General features: G+C 43.2%; 1 protein-coding gene, 1 long non-coding RNA gene and 1 pseudogene across 3 annotated transcripts in view; 1 reads left to right on the top strand and 2 right to left on the bottom strand.

Annotated features, from left to right (window-relative positions):
• The window catches only part of conv (insulin like growth factor binding protein acid labile subunit convoluted), a 66,183-nt gene that overhangs the window by 18,907 nt on the left and 28,468 nt on the right, over positions 1-18,808 (top strand). The window lies entirely within an intron of this gene.
• Positions 246-16,921, bottom strand: LOC144095011 (uncharacterized). 2 transcript variants are annotated; one of them, XR_013306658.1, is made up of 8 exons: positions 16,674-16,921; positions 16,203-16,273; positions 12,541-12,647; positions 12,231-12,411; positions 6,885-6,999; positions 6,487-6,642; positions 2,666-2,773; positions 246-325 (listed from the first exon to the last, which is right to left on the bottom strand). It is a non-coding gene; the product is annotated as an uncharacterized LOC144095011 (long non-coding RNA). The 2 variants fall into 2 exon arrangements; XR_013306659.1 differs by lacking the exons at positions 6,487-6,642; positions 16,674-16,921 and having other exon boundaries at positions 16,203-16,663.
• Positions 7,550-9,295, bottom strand: LOC144095010 (uncharacterized; annotated as a pseudogene).

The raw sequence follows: 18,808 nt of genomic DNA, 5'->3' as shown, positions 1-18,808 counted from the left end.
GCATACGTCGTCCGTTTACTCGGAAGTCATTTCATCTAGAGCGGAAATTATCTGTATTGTAATTATGTACTTTCTGTATTACATGAACATGCGTCTTCGTATAGCTTCTGCCCGCAATGTTTACTGCAGATATAGCCGTCCAGGTGCCGAAGAAATAAGTATTATGTACAAGGCTTTCCTTTACGCATATTATGTAGTGCATACGTACAAAGAATGCAGCTTAGAATGAAAGAGTGGTAAGTGTTTGGGTGAGTACAAGTACATACGTTTTATTTTCATGGCAAACTACACACATTGTACATCTGCACATTGCTGTCGGATCCATCTGAAAAGCATAAAAAAAATCGTCATTTAGTGGTCACACAACACCAAATATAAATTTCACAAATACATTTCAACCATCTGCTATTGAACAATCGGCTTTCGTAGAAGCTTTCAAAAGCCATTCACCGAGAACCAACCCGTTATAATTTATTGCCCAAAATTCATTTCTCATAACAGTAAACAGTAAAAACCACAGGTCCAGAAAGAAGCAGACAAAATGCGCTTTCCCGGGCGGCACTGTGCGCATGAAAGTCTTTACAGTTGCTAATCATTTTGTGCAAATAGAAAGTAGCTCAGGATGGGGGCCAGATGCAATTCAATGCAGGTGCCTTTCTGTACATAGTACTAAATGCACAACTTAGCGAGCAAGGAACATTGGTAACATCTGAAAAAGGTGGGAGACGCTTGCCGAATTTATCGTCCATTCAATTTGTTATAGGCAAGACAAGACGAAGTGAAAGTCCCCGGGCATGCCCGTTGCGGCAGATTATGACGCTTTTTATTATGGCATTCCAATATCTCTGCAGTGTGCCTCACAAGGAACGGATGCTCAAGTTCCAAAAAAAGGGCTCTTGGCAGAAATTTAACCAAAGGCCGTTGCCATGTGAACCTTTTTAAAATGATGACCCAGAAAGACGAAGTGTCCTCATGTGTCTGATGCAAAATAAGGATGAAGGCATGAGTCTTTCTGCTTTTTGAACAGCTGTGATAAGTTTTTTACTGGTACTGCTTGGTGCAGCTTCAGTCTCCTTCTTGACATTTTGTGAAATAATTATATATCTGCGAAAGATCTCGCTAGCAAACATTTTGGCACTAATGGAGAAGCAAAAAGACCCATGTCCTAGGCCTTTTTTTGTGACACTAAAGGAAGGCTTGCCTTTTAGAGTCATTGATTACGAAGAGGTCCATGTGGCAACAAACTTTGAGAGAATTCCTTCAAGGGCTCTTTGTTCTCATGAGGTGCCCTGTAGATATACCACAACACCTCAGTGAGTAAAACACGTTGCGGGGCTAGTTGGTTATAACCAACTAGCCCCGCAACGTGTTTTAGCGCCCGTCCTGTCATGTCTTCTGTGTATTCGTCCTAAAAGTTAGCGCTGCTTAAATTTTAACGAAAGAATATGCATAACCAACTAGCCCCGCAACGTGTTTCAGCGCCCGTCCTGTCATGTCTTCTGTGTATTCGTCCTAAAAGTTAGCGCTGCTTAAATTTTAACGAAAGAATATGCATAACCAACTAGCCCCGCAACGTGTTTCAGCGCCCGTCCTGTCATGTCTTCTGTGTATTCGTCCTAAAAGTTAGCGCTGCTTAAATTTTAACGAAAGAATATGCATAACCAACTAGACCCGCAACGTGTTTCAGCGCCCGTCCTGTCATATCTTCTGTGTATTCGTCCTAAAAGTTAGCGCTGCTTAAATTTTAACGAAAGAATATGCATAACCAACTAGCCCCGCAACGTGTTTCAGCGCCCGTCCTGTCATGTCTTCTGTGTATTCGTCCTAAAAGTTAGCGCTGCTTAAATTTTAACGAAAGAATATGCATAACCAACTAGCCCCGCAACGTGTTTCAGCGCCCGTCCTGTCATGTCTTCTGTGTATTCGTCCTAAAAGTTAGCGCTGCTTAAATTTTAACGAAAGAACACCTCAGTGAGCTGTTACCAGCCCTGTGAGTTCACTGTCACTTGACATCAAGGGTATGTACTTTTCCTCGCCACATGCAGCAATGATGTATATGTCAAGAGAAAGCATAAAAGATTTCTAAGTGCAATTCTAGATTGCTTGCGGAGGAAAGCACAAGAGTGGCCATGCTCAGCTGTTACCTTTGCTTCTTGCTCGAGTTCTACAGTGAGTACTACGTAATGACAGGTGTCTGCATCAACTGATATTTAACACCCGTCCTGTGCGACCTCCATCTTGCTCTACATGACAGGCAACTTTATAACACCCTTCATGCAAACAGTGTCATCAGGGTCGGTGTGTCCTGTCAGTTTCCTGGTCCTGTGGTTTGTGCTGTGTTTTCTACTCTTAAATTATTTACTGCCTTCATTCTCCACTCCATGAAGCCTGAATGTGCTACACTGGGCTGCTCCACGCGTCGTGGAGCAGCCCAGTGGCCATTTTTTTTTCATACGTCGGAGGCACTCAGCTCGAAAGCCATGCTTACTATATTCAGCAGACAAGGGTACATGTGAGACACATCATTAATAACTAATTCCCACAGTGGTATCTGGTGCAAGAATATCTAAATATTACTCAAGTTTTGCTTAAGTTTTCAGACACGCTCTTAGATTAAAAACATAATTTGGCTACATTAGCAGAAGCACAGCACCAAGGTACTCACCAGTTACCTGAAGCACTGTACGCAAGTTCTCGTGCCATCATGAATACAGCACACTGTCCACGTCTTCATAATGCCATGTCACTCCAGCACTTCGGTAGCAAAATTTTCCTTTAAAAAAAAGTAGTTTTGTTTATGTTAGACTGGTCATATTTAATTTTACTATATACTATGTACTTCTCATTGTACTGCCCCTGACTAAAAAATACCAATGATCACGCTTTGAATTATGTCATATGTGATCACCAATATGTTCTTAGAAATTCTGATTGAAATAAATCTGACAAAATATTATTTCAGAAAATGTGGCACAAGGAAGAAGGACGCTAGCTAGATAACCTGGACGAATGTTTTCAGTTGCATGCAGCCACCGGCACCATTGCACACAAAATGTACAATAAAGTGGGTTTTACCTTTCCGAATAGAATTTAATGCTGCAAACATTTAAGTAAAAAAATTTCAACCTTCCATTCCGCATAAAGGAAAGAAAATTCCTCTCGTTTTTTCACAAGCCTCTGCAAGTACACAATTCAGTGAATCTACTCTACAAGTACTTGAATCTATCAGCACGAGACAGGGACAAGAAAAGAAACAAAACAGACACTGACTCGCAACTGAAGTTTATTGAAGTGAACAGAGTATATACAGAAAAGCCACACACCACAAACTACACAATTACACATAAGCTACATCACAACATAAGCAAAAGATTGCCCTTAACATTCCTCTCATCTAGACAGTCCAACCCGCTGCATGTTAACGCTATGGGCAGCACACTCACACATTCGTCACCGAGTCATAAGATGTGTCTAGCCTCGATAATTTTCTGGTTAATCTGCTGTGAACGTAGTGCCAAAATGCGTGTTGCCGAAAGGAATGGCTAGCAGCCTTCACATCCTTTGTAATATGCAGATAAGTTACAACCCCTACCAATATCCAAATACCTCTCATGCTCCTGTAGTCTTACATTGATACACATTCCAGTTTCACCAACATAAACCCAACCACATGATAATGGTATGCAATGCATGCAATGGTTGCAAGGCACATATATGTTGCCACGTTTCACTCGACACATGTGCTTTTCCCTAACGAAATTCACAAAATTATTAACAATTTTACAGATTGTAGACAACTTATTAGGGGCCGAACACACCATTTTTACGTCATACCTTCTGGCCACAGTTTTCAAATTTTGCAACAATCTGCAACAACACAGTCAGTCTTTTGGCATCTCACTGGCTGGCCCCAGCCTTATCATGCCAGTCCCTGCGAAGGGGTTTCAGCTTTTAACATGCTAAAGGGAAGAATGGCACAGCATCAAGTAACGAGGAAAGCAGGACAGCACACCCACACACAAGTGCCAACCCTGGAGCAGATACAAAATCCAAGAGCGCGTGCTTGACATTCAGCGTTGACAGTCAAGGAAACAAGGAAACACGGATTTGAATGCTAAAGATTGAACGAGCCCGATCCTTGGCTGCCAACGCTGAATGTCAAGTACACGCTCTTAGATTCTGCATCCACTCCAAGGATGGCACTTGTGCGTGGGTGTGCTCTCCTGTTGTCCTCGTTACTTGATGCTGCGCCATTCTTATCTTTAGCATGTCAGACCAACTTGCCCAATCTTATATGCTCAGCTTTAACAATTTATCGCACGCTTCTGCAATAGCATGGTTGGGAAATCATGCTTTCATTAGCCTTAAAATCTTCTCTTGGAAACCAGTTGTCACGCTGTAAAAGCATGGCTTCACCAATACCGAGCCTAGACTTGACGACGCATTGCTATCTTTCACTAGCTTAGAATCGTTCGACCAACAGTCAAGTAGCTGCTTAACACTCCTGGGTGAATATCGCTAGCACACATGGCGTGTGCAGAACATCAAGGTAAGGTTCAGAAACCGCAGCTCTTTTTGTTGGGACATTTTCTCCAAGGTAAACTTAAGACAAAGGCCTTGCTCCTTAAACAAGTTCACAATATGTACAGGTCCCACACTATCACAACCTTTGTAAAAGACCAGAAAATCATAGACGTAGCGAAAGATTTCCCCCAGCCCATGCAATTTCTTGGCAATCATTCTTTCCACCCTGCTTAAGAGAATATTGCTTAGCACAGGGGCAACCTTCGAATCGATACATTTAGCAGACTTTTGAACATATGCCGCACTGCCATACTCCACAAACATGCTCTTCACTTCAAATAAAAGGAGGCAAGTGCTAAAAAAGACTTATGTTACACACCCATTCCTAAACACGAGCTCATCGTTGTGCTCCGATATACACATTCATATGCTTTTCACAAGATCTTCATACGGGATAGAATAAAATAGTTCTACATCGACACTAATCACAAGACAATCCGCTGGATTGTCATTCTTAAGATACTCAACCACACTGCGAATTGAGTACAAGAAATGGATCTTCAAGATGCGAAGTAGACAGATGCTTTTGCAAATAACCAGAGATAATTTTGCATGAATCCTTTTCTGAAATTTATCTGAAGAGCATGTTATTGGGTAGCATTTATTTGAAGAGCATGTTTGTAGAGTAGTGCAGTGCGGTATGTGTTCTAAAGTCTCGAATATGTAGTGGTTCAAAGGTTGACCTAGTGCTAAGCAATATTTTCTTGAGTAGGGTGGATAGAATAATTGTCTAGAATGTGCATGGGCTGGGGGAAAAATCTTTTGCTATGTCGATGATTTTCTGGTCTTTTATAAAGGTTGTGATAGTTCGGGACCTGTACATCTTCTCAAGTTGTTTAAGGAGCAAGGCCTTTATCTCAGGTTTACCTTGGAGCAAATGTCCCAAGAAAAAGAGCTGTGGTTTCTGGACCTTACCTTGATATTCAGCACACTTCATGTGTGCTGGCGAGTGTTAAGCTGCTACCTGGCTACATGTCGACCATTCCAAGCTAGTGAAAGATAGCATTGCACTTTCTAGCGCGGGCTCAGAATTGATGAAATTATGCTTTCACAGCATGACGACTAGTTTCCAAGAGCAGATTTTAAGGTTAACGAACGCAGGATTTCCAAACCTTGTTACTGCAAGAGCATATGATAAATTGTTAAAGAAGCTGAGACAGTTTTGCGGCGACCGGCACAATCTGGCTGGGGCCAGCCAGCGAGATGCCAAAAGACCAGTTGTGTTACCGTATGTACATAAATTGTCACAAAATTTGAAAAATGTGGGCAGAAGGTATGATGTAAAAGTGGCTTTCTCGGCCCCTAATACGTTGTCTAAAGCATGTAAAATTTTAAGAATAATTCTGTGAATGTGGCTCGAGAAAAGTACATGTGTAGAGTGAAATGTATATGTACCATGTAAAATGAATGTGGTATCAAATATTATTATCTTGTAGTCTGGTTTACGTAGGTGCAACTGGAAGGTGTATGAATGTAAGACTACAGGAACACAAGAGGGTAGGGGCTTGGCTAGGTGGTTGGGGTAACTCTGCTGTACACTGCACGGGATGTGAAGTCTGCTACCCTTTCCTTTTGGCAACACGCATTTTGGCAGTAAATTCAGAGAGATTAAATGGGAAATTATCGAGGCTAGACACATCTTATGACTCCGTGAAGAATGTGTGTTTTGTCTATCGTGTTAACACACAATGAGTTGGACTACCTCGATCAGGGAAATGTTGAGGGCGATTTTTGACTCATGTTGTCCTGTATGCTTATCTGTAACTACATGGTTTATGGTATTGCTTGGCTTTTTATATATTCCTTGTTCACGCCAATAAACTATAGTCGCGAGTCAGCACCTGTCTTGTCTCCTTTCTCATCCCTGTCTTTCGCGCTGGTGGATTCACCGCAATGGCTCACCTCTGCAGAAATCCAAGGCATGACATTTTCCTCTTCACACTCGTGGTTCAGCGCACAATACGGCAAAGGCTTTTCAATTCCAAGGAAAGTTCATGGCTCCATTGAACACTGCCTCCTGCTTACAAGGCACAGAGCAGCAATCATTGTAGATTCTACCTGTGACACAAAGAGCAAAGTTTTAGTTTGAGATGACTAAACTAGGAAAGCAGCACAATATATCTATAGCCAAATAACTGAACTGAAAGAAATAGAGGGTAGTGTAATAGTGAACACACTGATATATTGCAAGTGAGATATATGCTTAATATATTGCAATATCCAACACTGCTACCATTGCCTTAGCCAACTACTTCATAAATAACAATAAATGCAGTATCACAAAAATACTGATAACGTACTATGTGCTAATAGTAGCAGTGCAGGTTCCATGAACAAAAAAGGGCCCAGTGCTGACTGTCGTTCCCACAGCAGCCTTGTGACCAATGGCCGGTGTAAAGGAAAGAGGAGGAATGACTGAAAAGAAAAAGAGCCAGGGGGAAGGAAAATAGGTATAGAAGGGCTTAGGATATCATAGGCAAATAAGGTTGTTTAGACAGTGAGCACAAAATAAACATTACCACACAAGTAAAGACATACAAGACCAAACATATATATCATTATGCAGAGTGGCAAACTTGATGCCATTTAGCCCAAAATATGTTTCAATAAAGTGATTATAATTATTAATAGAACAACTGACCGAGTGAAACCATAACAGGGATGAACAAGGAAGTTGTTAATATTCTGGCAGAAATTAAAAGAAGAAAATGGATCTGGCCAGGGCATACAATGCAGAGAATGAACAGTTCGTACAGGCTTTGAGGGCACAAATTCAAGGGTTTTTAAGGACTTTCAAGGCCCCCAAAAGTTTTTTTCAAGGACTCATTTCGATACTCAATTTAGTACCCTTTATAGTAAAACAACTTTTTAAAAACACGCTGTAACAAATTTATTGAACACTAAAAAAGACGCACTTACAGACTAGACTAGTTTAATACTAAACTAAGACAGGTCGCAACAAGTATTCATGAAAGCTCCAGAAGCTTTGTGATTATTTCTTGCTTGATGTTCAGAAGTTCTTCAGTCTTGCTTTTTGCCATTTTCCTAAGGCAATTTGACTTCACAATGTGCACGACGTCGCCCGTCTCTTCTGCTTTCTCAGCCAAGTTGTCTGCTGAAGCTGTCAGATCAGCAACGGTTGCTTCAAGTCTTACTTTCTTTCGCTTTAATGTATCAATTTCTTCCTCAACAAGGCGCCTCTTTGACTCCTTTGCTTCTTCAAGTTGCTCCTTCTTCTGCGCCTCCAGATATGCCTGATAACGATGCCTTGCAGCTGAAACGGAGGTCCTCAACTCCTTTGTTACAGGAATGTTAAGGATGCCACCTGCCTTGTCAACGGCGTCACATATAACGCGTTGTGAGATATACGACAGACTTTTCAGGTTTTCCACACAGACCTGCCGGTTGACACTAAACCCTCTTTCCACAGTTGCCTGGCCGTGGCTGAGCACAAGCAAAAGTTGGTCTACTGTCCAGAGCTCAGCGTAGGATGAATTGAACTTTAGGAGTTCTAAAAAAAAATGTCTAGCCTGTCAGAGCTCTTTTCAAACAATTGCAGCTTATGCTTCTCCATCTGCAGCATTTCGGCGTATTCAGAGAGAACAGAGTCCCGTTGGTGATTGCTCCACCTTTTTGCAGCGATGAGGGCATTCAAAACATTCTTGAGTCCCGCTAGGCACTGGTCTGACTTGGTGCACATTTGACGGGGATCCAGTGAGGAAAGGCCTCTGACCAAAGGGAATCTTAAAGGACTCTTCTCAAGAACCTTTTTACACACACTAACAAGGAACTGCTTGAATTCCATTTTAAAAGCAAACGCATCTTTTGCACTGACCTTGGAATTCTTCAAAATTTGTTCAGCTGCATAACCAATGTCCACTTTCTCAAGTGCTGTGTGATTGTTCACGTCTTCAATGTTGATTTTCAACAGGCCTGTAGTCCCAACTGACGCAGAGAGAACTGAACACTTCACAAACTTTGTGAGAAGCTTCCTGACAATTCTTTCGAGGTCCCTTGCCAGAAAAAACACAAGTGGTTGGTCTGCCTGATAGTCCGTCAGGAAAGGTTTCAGAATCAGTGCAATCCCAAGGGCAAAATTAAGTTTTGCGGGGACTAGTGGGTCAATGGAGAAACTGAGCAAGTTTTGAAAGGAGGCACATTTCGGCTGGTTCACTTCTTTCTTTCTTGCAGACTCAATGTAAATTCTCACACCAGGCCACAGCGGAAGGGCTCGTTCAATTACCGGAACTTTTTCAACCCAGCGATGGGCGACGTACTTAAGAGGAAATGTAGCCTGACCAGTCACAGCTACGAAGTCTTCTCGCCTCGCCGGGGAATCTTCAAACAATGCACTTAGACTAGACAACAGAATGTCCACTCCCCACTTGCTGGCAGTTACACCCGCCCTTTAGCCGTTGTGCACAACGTGCAGACCGCAAGTGCCTAAATCTAGGCATTGTACTTGATAGTTTTTTTGAAGGTGCTCCTGAAAGCTTCTGAAAAATTTCAAGTTGACATTCGGTCCGTCCATGGACACTTGTAGGATCTTAACAAGCGGTAATGGCTCCAGTGCCTTCAACAATTTATCCTCGATGTCATCTGCAGTCGCGTGGCCCATAAAAACGGATGTGAAGTACCTTGTTATTTTCTGAGATGCATCCCAGTACCTGACGTGTATATCCATCTGCTTCTGATGGAGGCAATCATTTGCGGATTCATCAAACAGAACGACGTAATAGTCGCACTTATCTATTGCCCGATGAATGGATGATAGAAAGAATGGTCCAAGACCATGACACGCCAGGTACGCGCACTTTTTCTCTCCACATGTGAAGACCTTCGCCACATCGCTATCGGGAAACATTCTCTTGAACAGATCGCTTGTGTGGGCGGATGAGCTGTACGAGTAATGACACGTGACAACTTTCAAAGCCCACAATATTTCTGCTTCTGTCACTAAATCGTGAGCCTTGCTTGCGGCATTCAAATTCAAGGACTGCATTTCGACCACACGAACGGATTCGCCACACTCGCGCGATGTCACGTAGTTCAACAAGGAGCTACTTGCTGCATTCTTCATGCTCGCGCTGTGTTTCGAACTCCTCTTGTGGCTCTTCAGCGCAACCTCTCCCATCGATGAGATGTCAAACACTTTTCCGCACGGTCTGCATCTAGCACGATGTGAACTCATGGTGTCCGGCGCAATCCAGTCTTTGTACTCGTCATGGCTAAGCCACGATCGCTGGAAATTCCATTTCCCGGGCATTGTGCGCACACACAATTACGCCCACGTCCAGCGCGTGCCGCAATACAAGTGCTCTGAATAAGCCACCGGGAGGCGATTAACAAGCAGTATGAGGACGGCAACTATAAAAAGTGCGCGACCGCAGCGAACAAAAAAACACAACCCGACAACATGGAGGACGAACGCCCGAACCGGACTGGATTTTCTTGGCTTGGATCGGGAGGCTACCTTCGCTTTCAAGGTGGCCAGCTGATCAATGGGCAATCGCTGAACGGCGCCAATGACTATCACCACGGAATTCAAGGGTTTTTCAGGAACCACTAAATATTTCAAGGTTTTCAAGGCCTTGAAATTCACATTTTCAAATTCAAGGGTTTTCAAGATTTTCAAGGACCCGTGCGAACCCTGATCAATCACCAATGGTATCTTAGGGCAACATAATGAATTTGATGGATTTTAATGGCACAAGGGCATCTGTGGCCAAAGAGTGCCTTAGCACAAGTTAATTTCGTCTACTCAAGGTGAAATCAGAGACCCATTTCCCAAGCATTTCATTCCAGATAAGCTGAGCACCACGCCAGGAAACAGCTTGTGCATTGTATCGCAACAAAATGAATTTCACCCTATGGAAAATATAGCAGGAGATAGCTGATTATAAGCTCACTAGATAAGATTAGGTGATTTCTGATAGTGTGGCATGTAGCTGGTGCAAGACACAGATAATTAAACTGGAAAAGGCCATTGTCCTGAGGTGAATGTAAACTAAGCAATGAGGATAATGAAATTCGCTACACTAGAGCTGTTAAGAATCAGCTCAAGTTCCATGCTTCAAGATGATGCAAGTTTGCTCAGTGAAAAAAAATCATAAGTTCACACAAGAATTGGTATCTTGGCGGTATCAGGCTGCAGGTGCAGATGAATTAATCCTGCCTCAGAGAAGAGCTACATGGAGCACAAAACATTTTAGGCCAGTCCTACACTGACAGCTGTTAACTATTTTAAAACTGTTTTTCATTGCACAAACAATAATACCAAGTTTGTGTTGGTCATGTGATTATGTTACTGAGGAGCTCCTAAAAATTCTAGCCAGAGCTAAAATACAAGCTGTCTCAACTAAGTTTTTATATCAACAATGAGAACATAAACACATGCAGATTATTCAAGTAGAAGTATTATTCTTCATGACGTGCCCTACAAATTTTAAATTATACTGAAAAGTAATAGAGTGGAGTGCTTGTGCCAAAAATACTAAACCTCAACAACAAAGAGAACACAAGATAAAGGCAACAACATATTGCCCAAAATTTAAATGTTTGACAGAACAAATATGAAAAGAAAACCTCTCCACAACTGGAACAAAGCAGCGTGATACCGAGCACACATTTGAAAATTGTTTCATCCAAATCCCCAGTCTGGTGCTCCAGCACTCTTCAGCCAGCATGTCATGAAATGTACCATAGTTCTGGTAGCTGTAAAGAGTATACAGCTGATCCGGCATTTTGATATGTGAACAGTAACCCTCAATGACCACCAGGCTGAATGCTTTCAAGAGGCTGTTCTAGTAAAAAGACTGCAGTGAAACACTTAGCAAGTTATGCGGGCATAATAATGCAAACCGTTAATCTGAGAGTTCACTACCACTCAACTCTGTAGTAACTCCTAAAGTGTTGCAATCGAATGAAAAAAAAACTGCCTATTATATAAACAAAAGTCAAGAGGCTGCAATGCAAGGCCACGACAGAAGTGCTGCAATACAGCAATAGTGATACAATGTACACTTTAAGCAACACAATGAAACATGATCTTTTATCCTTAATTATCAGAATTTAAATATTTGTTTTCCTTGCTCTCTTGCAAAATTAAGTTTAGATCGTGAAAGCGCTCGAAAAGACAAGGATACAGAAAGAGATTTCCACACAGTGCGCTTACTTCCAGTGTCTTTTTGAGCACATCCACTATCTAAACATGGTAACCCAACTAGTTTAAACGCTGTCGTTATTCCAAAATTAAGCCTTTCACAAAGTGGGAGCCCCTTTCCCCATACAAGGTGCACCATAACTAATCCAACACTTTTTTCATGATATGTTTTCTCTGAGAATAAACACTGTTTGAAGATTTTGCAATAGTACTTGTCCTTTCGATTCTACGAATGTATCATGCAAGTGTTCAATGAAATGACCATCTGCCTATCTTGATCATTGCTCAAAATCAGGGTATAATGCACCATGAAGGGCAGGCTCTGCTTGATTTTTATGTTTTCCTAACGAAGGATGTATGTGCAACCCTTCTGCTGGCTTGTATGCAGCAGGTTTGTCTAGCTAGGCGAACTGTGGTTTTGCTATAAAGATCAAATGGTACTTTGGAAGTGAATGGTTTTCTAAAATGCATTTAACATACATACCGGGGCTTTAACAGCGCCTGGTGTAAGCAACATCAGTGGGGGGACCGCAGGAGTGGCCTAGTGGTCCGAGCATCTGCCTCGCAAGCGGTAGGTGTGGAGTTCGATCCCCAGTGCCATCGGGTAACCAGCGGTGATACAATGGGTCGTTTCAATGGCCAGTTTAAAACTTGAAATAACCATGCTGCAATATATACAAAAAATGATTTGTGTGCTCTCTCTTACATGACATAGTTAATCATATCATAGTGTTGGTAGTACACAAAATGCATGTGTGGAACATATACATGCACTGTTTTTGTTCACATCTTACCTGCTATGTGCTGTTATGGCATGTTATGTGCTGGGAAAGCAACAGGTAGTGAGCAATGTTGTGTTGCAGCCTTTCTTCTGATGGAATTTGAATCATGTGAGGTGCAGCTGAAAGAAATTGTTTCATACATAAGTATATTTCATGTAACACAACAAAAAGTGCACAGCCCCATCATGAGTTGTGGTTTAAACTAACAGCGAGCTTTTTACTACTCTATTTAACATATGATGCAAGTCAGTGATGCTGGAGGCACAAAACTAAATACTGTGAGGTAACAAGAGCTAATATGGACAATCATGTCTTTAAGAGATATTGTCAATATATATTTTCCTGAATGAACTAAAGTTATCCTTAGAAGCATTCAGAGGAAGATAATTTTGCTAAATGCCTTTTGCCAGAATAGGCCTTTTATGAACCAGTTGCAAATGAAAAGAATAACTTTAGGACCATGCTATGCATGGTCTAACGCCAAAGTAGTTGCATACAAGCAGTATACTATGCCCCTAGTTTTATGGTGGGCCTGTACTGCACAATTTTCATGCAAGGTAGTGGAAAGTATGTGCCATGAAACAGACCTCTGCTTGCTGAAACTGGCAAATAAGTACTGGGTTTTTAAGGTAGGAAAAAAGTTACATAGTTCCTTCTGCAGGTTTTGAACTTCAGGTTAGTTATTTGAAAAATATCAATCCCTGAACTGCAATGATTGAAGTTTTTAGCAAATAACATTTCCATTGTAACAGTGGAAACACTCTTTTATATGAGGAATGACTTTTCAAAAGCCTGCGTTTCATGGTTGCTGTCAAGTAGCCCTGATAAAGAGAAACCAGTCACGACACACAACCAAGCCCCCGTAGCACATTTTCAACTATATCCTCATGATATAGCTTTAAAGTAAGTGTTAAGCAATACAAATACAAATCCCTTGATTTCCTTCATGATTTATCACTGGTGTATACATACAAAGATAACCGTACAAGATGTGGAGTGCATGGTACAGAGAGAGTAGGCAGATGGTTTCTTGACACTCAAAAAGTGAACAAGGGAAGAAAAAATCTCAGGGTGCTTGCCGTTTCGACAAGACAACTTGTTTTCGTCTGGGGTCAACATATACAGAGGAAACTTAGAATCAAGTACAGGGTTGTCCACTCTTAGTGCGAACACACGAGCACATGGCTGTGCTCTTTGGGCCACTGTGTCTGACATTGCCACACATCGAAGTGTAACATGACACGAAGCACCACATCCAGGTGCATCTCCTCTTGTTCCATTTTGCAGCGATGAGTGGCTGCGCCGCACACCGTGGACCTCTAAAGAGTGCGGCCATGCGCTCACATGTTTGCACTAAATGTGGCCAGCTCTGTACATTCCGGAATTGGCATAATTATTTGAAAAGGCCTTGCACATGGTCAGAGGTTTCCCAACCCACATTTTCCCCCTCCTTTCCTGCTTTCTTTAATTTATCATTATACTTTAACCTTACGCCCTGCACCTCCTGACATCACTTCTCGGAACCTTGGCTGCCATACTCCTCCCCCTTCTTTTTGCCTTTTCTCCGAACCTGCCCTCATTTTCTCTTTTTACTTCAAATTATTTTGCCCCCCCACCCCCCCTGGTATTTTATTCTGCCACGCTCCTTAATTCCTTTATCCTAGTTTTTCAGGAAAAAACAGCCAGCCATACCAAGCCACCTGTTGTGGCTGGACATAAAGCCATTCAAGCCCACTATCCACACTCCATACCCCGAGATTCGTTTCTACTGAATTGGGCTTTTTTGTTTTCACAGTTTTGCAGGTCAACCGGTTAATCTTCTTTAGCAGCTATCATGCCTGGTCAAGGTTCATGCTCCCCATCGTAACGCCCTTCCCATATCGCACCCTCGTCCCACACAACAGGCCTTTCGCCTCGAAGTGAAAACCTTATTTAAACCCCACCAATGATGAACACTTTGCCAGACAAAGACAAGTCCTCTTGTCGAAACGTCGGCAAGCACCCTGAGGCTTTTCCCTTCCTTATTCAGTTTGTGAGATACCAGGGACAGGTGTTCAAGCAGCCATACCACACTAATACCCCTGTCACACGGGCACCGCAAAGGCCTTTGAGAATCATATCCAAAGGCGTAAGGAGTGCAGCTACCCGGTACAAATGTTGCGCCTTTGTCGCTAAGGGCCTTGGAGGCGAAGGCGCTCAACCGAGACCTTCGGAGCCCGAAGACGCGGCATTCGAGAAGCTGTGATCGCAGTACCATCCAAAGTCAAAAAGTAAAAGCAATAAAAAAAATACATAAGCTAATAATGTTTGAAAACATTTTTTTCAAATACGAAAGGTGTGTCTGGCTTTGGTTTTCGTACGGGTGTTTATGTTTTATGTTCAAATTTCAAGACAGTGAAAGTGTTGCGCGGCAACACCGAGCGCCCATGGAGGCCAAGGCAATACACGTACAAAACCTGCTCCTGCTGATGAGAGTAGCTGTTGCAGTACTTTTAAGGAAGCAATCAGAATAAAAAATTGTCAAAGCTCAACGAATGAACAGAATACACCACTTTAATTTTAGAACACTCACTTCAGCCACCTCGAGTATAGCAACGGGTGCTAAGCCTGAACGACTTTCACCTTTGGGCTGCACCGTGTAGCTGCATCGCTGCTCCTTTAAGCTTTCACTCCTTTGGTGAAAAATGGTGCCTTTGCTGGAAAGGCCTTCGAGGAATGCCATGTGACAGGGGTATAAAGCACATTTTTTACTGACACGAAAGACTCAGTGCCTTTAGTTCTGACAACATTCTGAATCATGCTTTGGTGGCTTAGCATATCAGAATACTGGACATGACAAAATCAGCTAATTAGTGAGGGCTATTATTTGCTATAGGTAAAATTATAACATTCTCCTAAAATAATGAAAAGAAACCACCAGCACTGACATCAATGTACAATTTGGCTGTAACATACTGACATGACAATCTAGTTAAACGTAAATTCTCTTTTCGCAGTTCAAAACTGCATGCATTATTTCTAGAAAGCGCGAAAACAGAAGCTCATACATAGTGCCAAAGAAAAGAGTGCATAATAGTACCACTTATGAGGTGTTTATCGGCAACTGCAATGAGCAAGGCTATGTTAATGGCAATCCAGAGTTATTATGTGTCTTACGAGCGCATGCACTTGGGAGGTGATTGCAGCTGTGGACGCAGCTGTCCATCGCAGTTTTCAGTCTGTCGAGATAACACATGGGGTAAGGTATTCCCTGTTTTGCTGCCGAAGGCAAAACCGTCAGCAAGTGGAGTTGCCTTGCTATTCACTGTCAATATCTACTGCTCAATGTAAAGGAAACTAGGGCATAAAACATACAGCATTTCATATTATGCTTTGGCCAAATGCAGTGAGAATGAAACAGACTAGAGACTTGTCTTATGACGTTTGCACTCTTTACTTTGCACCAGAGGAGAATAAATTTATGTACAGTTGACCTACTGCTTGTCACAGTCCTAGAAGAAATGAATCCAGGTCTCAGAAATTCTACCGAGAGAATACTGATGCTGCATGTGCATTTCTCTGAACTGTTCTGAAATATGCAGAAGTTACCAATTTTTTTAGTACCTGATTACATACTGTAATCTTTGCAAGGAATATGAGGTTAACGGACTGGGAAAAAATGTCAGGAATGGTACCTTTGGTACTGGGCACTTGGACAAACAAATGACCCACTGGGCGTCCCCAGGAGCTCTGCTACCAGGCACCCCTGGCAACAGTAGTCAATTTTCCAGATCCAAAGGAGCCATGCGAATGATTGCCGAAAAGTCAAGTTTAAGGACAGCAGATGCATGAACACAAAAGTTTTCCAACTTTGTTTCAGTGTGATAAATGGTTTCAAATGTCTAGACTGTATCTGGTAGTACACAAATTATCAGAACACCATCTCCCGCTCAGAATCATCTCAAAACACATTCGACACGCAGTACCAACATGGACAGTTCGTGCTTAATTGAATCCAAAAGTTTACGCTGATCGACCAATATTACTCTAGAGACAGAAAGCGCATGCACGTTGTACTGATGTTATCGTGAACATAACATGCGACGAGACGCAGGGTTACAATACAAACAAAAAACCGCTTTCAAAATTTGAGAACAAAGGCTCACCTTCTCACAAGTTCGCCAAACCGGAGACGTTGCCGAGTGGCTGCCGCCAAAGTCACTCGCAATGCACAGAAACAATAAAAATGCAGTGCCGCTGACTTTCCTTGAGCAATTCCAGTCGACTGAACTTCCAACTGTTCGCACCGACTACCTCTGCAAGCATGTCTAAAAGTTAGCGGCGCAGCCGCGCCATTTGCAATTTACGGAGCAACACGGGAAATTCATAGCGCCATTCGCGTATTCGCGCTCAAGCTCACGTCGCTGATGTCTCAAAGGCGCACAACGGCAAAAACATATAAGATGTATTTAATTTTACGGTAGCTTTTTTAGCTGACAACCTGAATCGTTTGATATATTGTTTTTTCTTTTCGTTGCATGAACGTTGTTACCACCAGCTGCAGCGCAGCTTGGCCATGGCGAAGTCGAAGCGCTAGCCGAGCCCGCAGTCGGAAACATGTGCGCAGTTAGCGCAGTGTGAAGTTGAATCACGACCGGCTTTATTACTTGGCGACCTGCTCACTAAGCCGGCTCCTACGGCGGCGCTTGGCCTGGTAAATATCACGTGACACTTCAGGAGGGACGGCGCGCCGCAACAGGTGGCACCACAAGTTACCCTCACTTCGGCAGCGCCCGCCGTACGCTTCTGCTAGCTTCAGTACGCTTGCGCTGCAGGGCATGTGGCCGGCAGGCCGAGTTAAACCGCGTCGTTTTTTAAGCACGCACTGCAAAGACGTGTTAATATTCATTAGATGCAATAGTCGTGGACAGCTTTCTGTATACAATGGTAGTTACGAGCGCGAGCTGTCAGCTAACACGTACACCTGCGTCTTTGGCTCGTGAGCGCGTGATAACAGCGCAGAAGACGGCGTCTCGCGCTCGTAGCTTCCCCTGCATAGCCACAAAACGCTGTACCCGACTAGAGGCTGCTAGCGGTGATAATTTTTTTCTTAGAGCAGCAGTTTTGCAGTTAAAACAAGCTCAAAGAGCGGTTGTACTGGTGGGCGCGGCTCTGGTGCTACTCGAGCGGCGTTTTTTTTTTTGCGCACACAGCTGCACAATTTCAACACGATTGCTTCTGCTCTGTGCCTAGCAGCATTCCAGGGCGAAGTCGCGCTACTTTTCCGCCAATTTGCGATAAAAAGCGCGCTATAGACACTTCTTATATACTAACACTTGTTTTCAAGAGCGTTAACCCAATTGTTAATCATTTCAAGACGCACTCTACATGAAAAATAAATAAAACCAGAGCCGAAAAGCTTGTTTGCCAGACACAATAGCCGGTCTTGGCCAGAACTTTATTTGACGCCAGCCAGGTCCTTACACATTTAGGACCTTCCCTGATTTTGGTTTGGCATTTATCATTTTTCATTTGGCGTGCTCTTCTGTCAGATCAGAGGCAAAATTGTTCAAAAATGGCCTCATAAACTTGTGGACAATCACCTTTAGCAAGGCCCTTCTGTGAGGCTCTGTGGTGTCCTTCGAGCACACAAACAGCGGATTTTTTGCAAGTGATGGCAGCTAGCACTAGGTCTGCAAACTTCTTAAGCCGCCTTGGCCCCCTAACAAGCACAGGAGCCACACTTGATGCAGCACCTTCCAGGCGGCTGACGAACTGTACGAAAGCCAAGGTAGGATACGACAGCCCTCCCCGGTCCATGCCTGCTATGATGGTAGTAGTAACTAGTAGACTGAGAGGCTGGTGCCCGCTTGATTTACAGAGCGGAATGCAGCAATAAACCATCGCGGGCGATGATTTTGACGGCATAAAAAAGCTAAAGGCTGTCAGATATAATTAAATTCTTAGCACGTATGCTGGAAGCAAGCAGAACAGCCGGAAACACGGTGTGCAGACGCGCACAAAAACACAACGAAGAAGCCGCGACTGCTACCGCTACGGCAGCCCACACTAGGCACGGGGGTAAGTTGTGGCGCCACAGAGAGCAGTGGCGGTCGAGCGAACTAACAAATTGGGGGCTACGGAGGCGGCGCCGGTGAACAGGTCGCCAAGTAATAAAGCCGGTCGTGAGTTGAATGAACAGGCGCTATGGAATGGGTTTTTGTTCTTCCGTGTTCGCTGCGTGCGTCCTGCGCGTTGCGTGTCTTTAGTATGTGTGTGTGTGTATGTGTGTGGCCGGAAC

Source organism: Amblyomma americanum, chromosome 6 (genome assembly GCF_052857255.1).
Source record: "Amblyomma americanum isolate KBUSLIRL-KWMA chromosome 6, ASM5285725v1, whole genome shotgun sequence".
Lineage (NCBI taxonomy): Eukaryota > Metazoa > Arthropoda > Arachnida > Ixodida > Ixodidae > Amblyomma > Amblyomma americanum.
The sequence above is the reverse complement of the archived record's forward strand: the minus strand, read 5'-3'. Positions and strand labels throughout refer to the sequence as shown.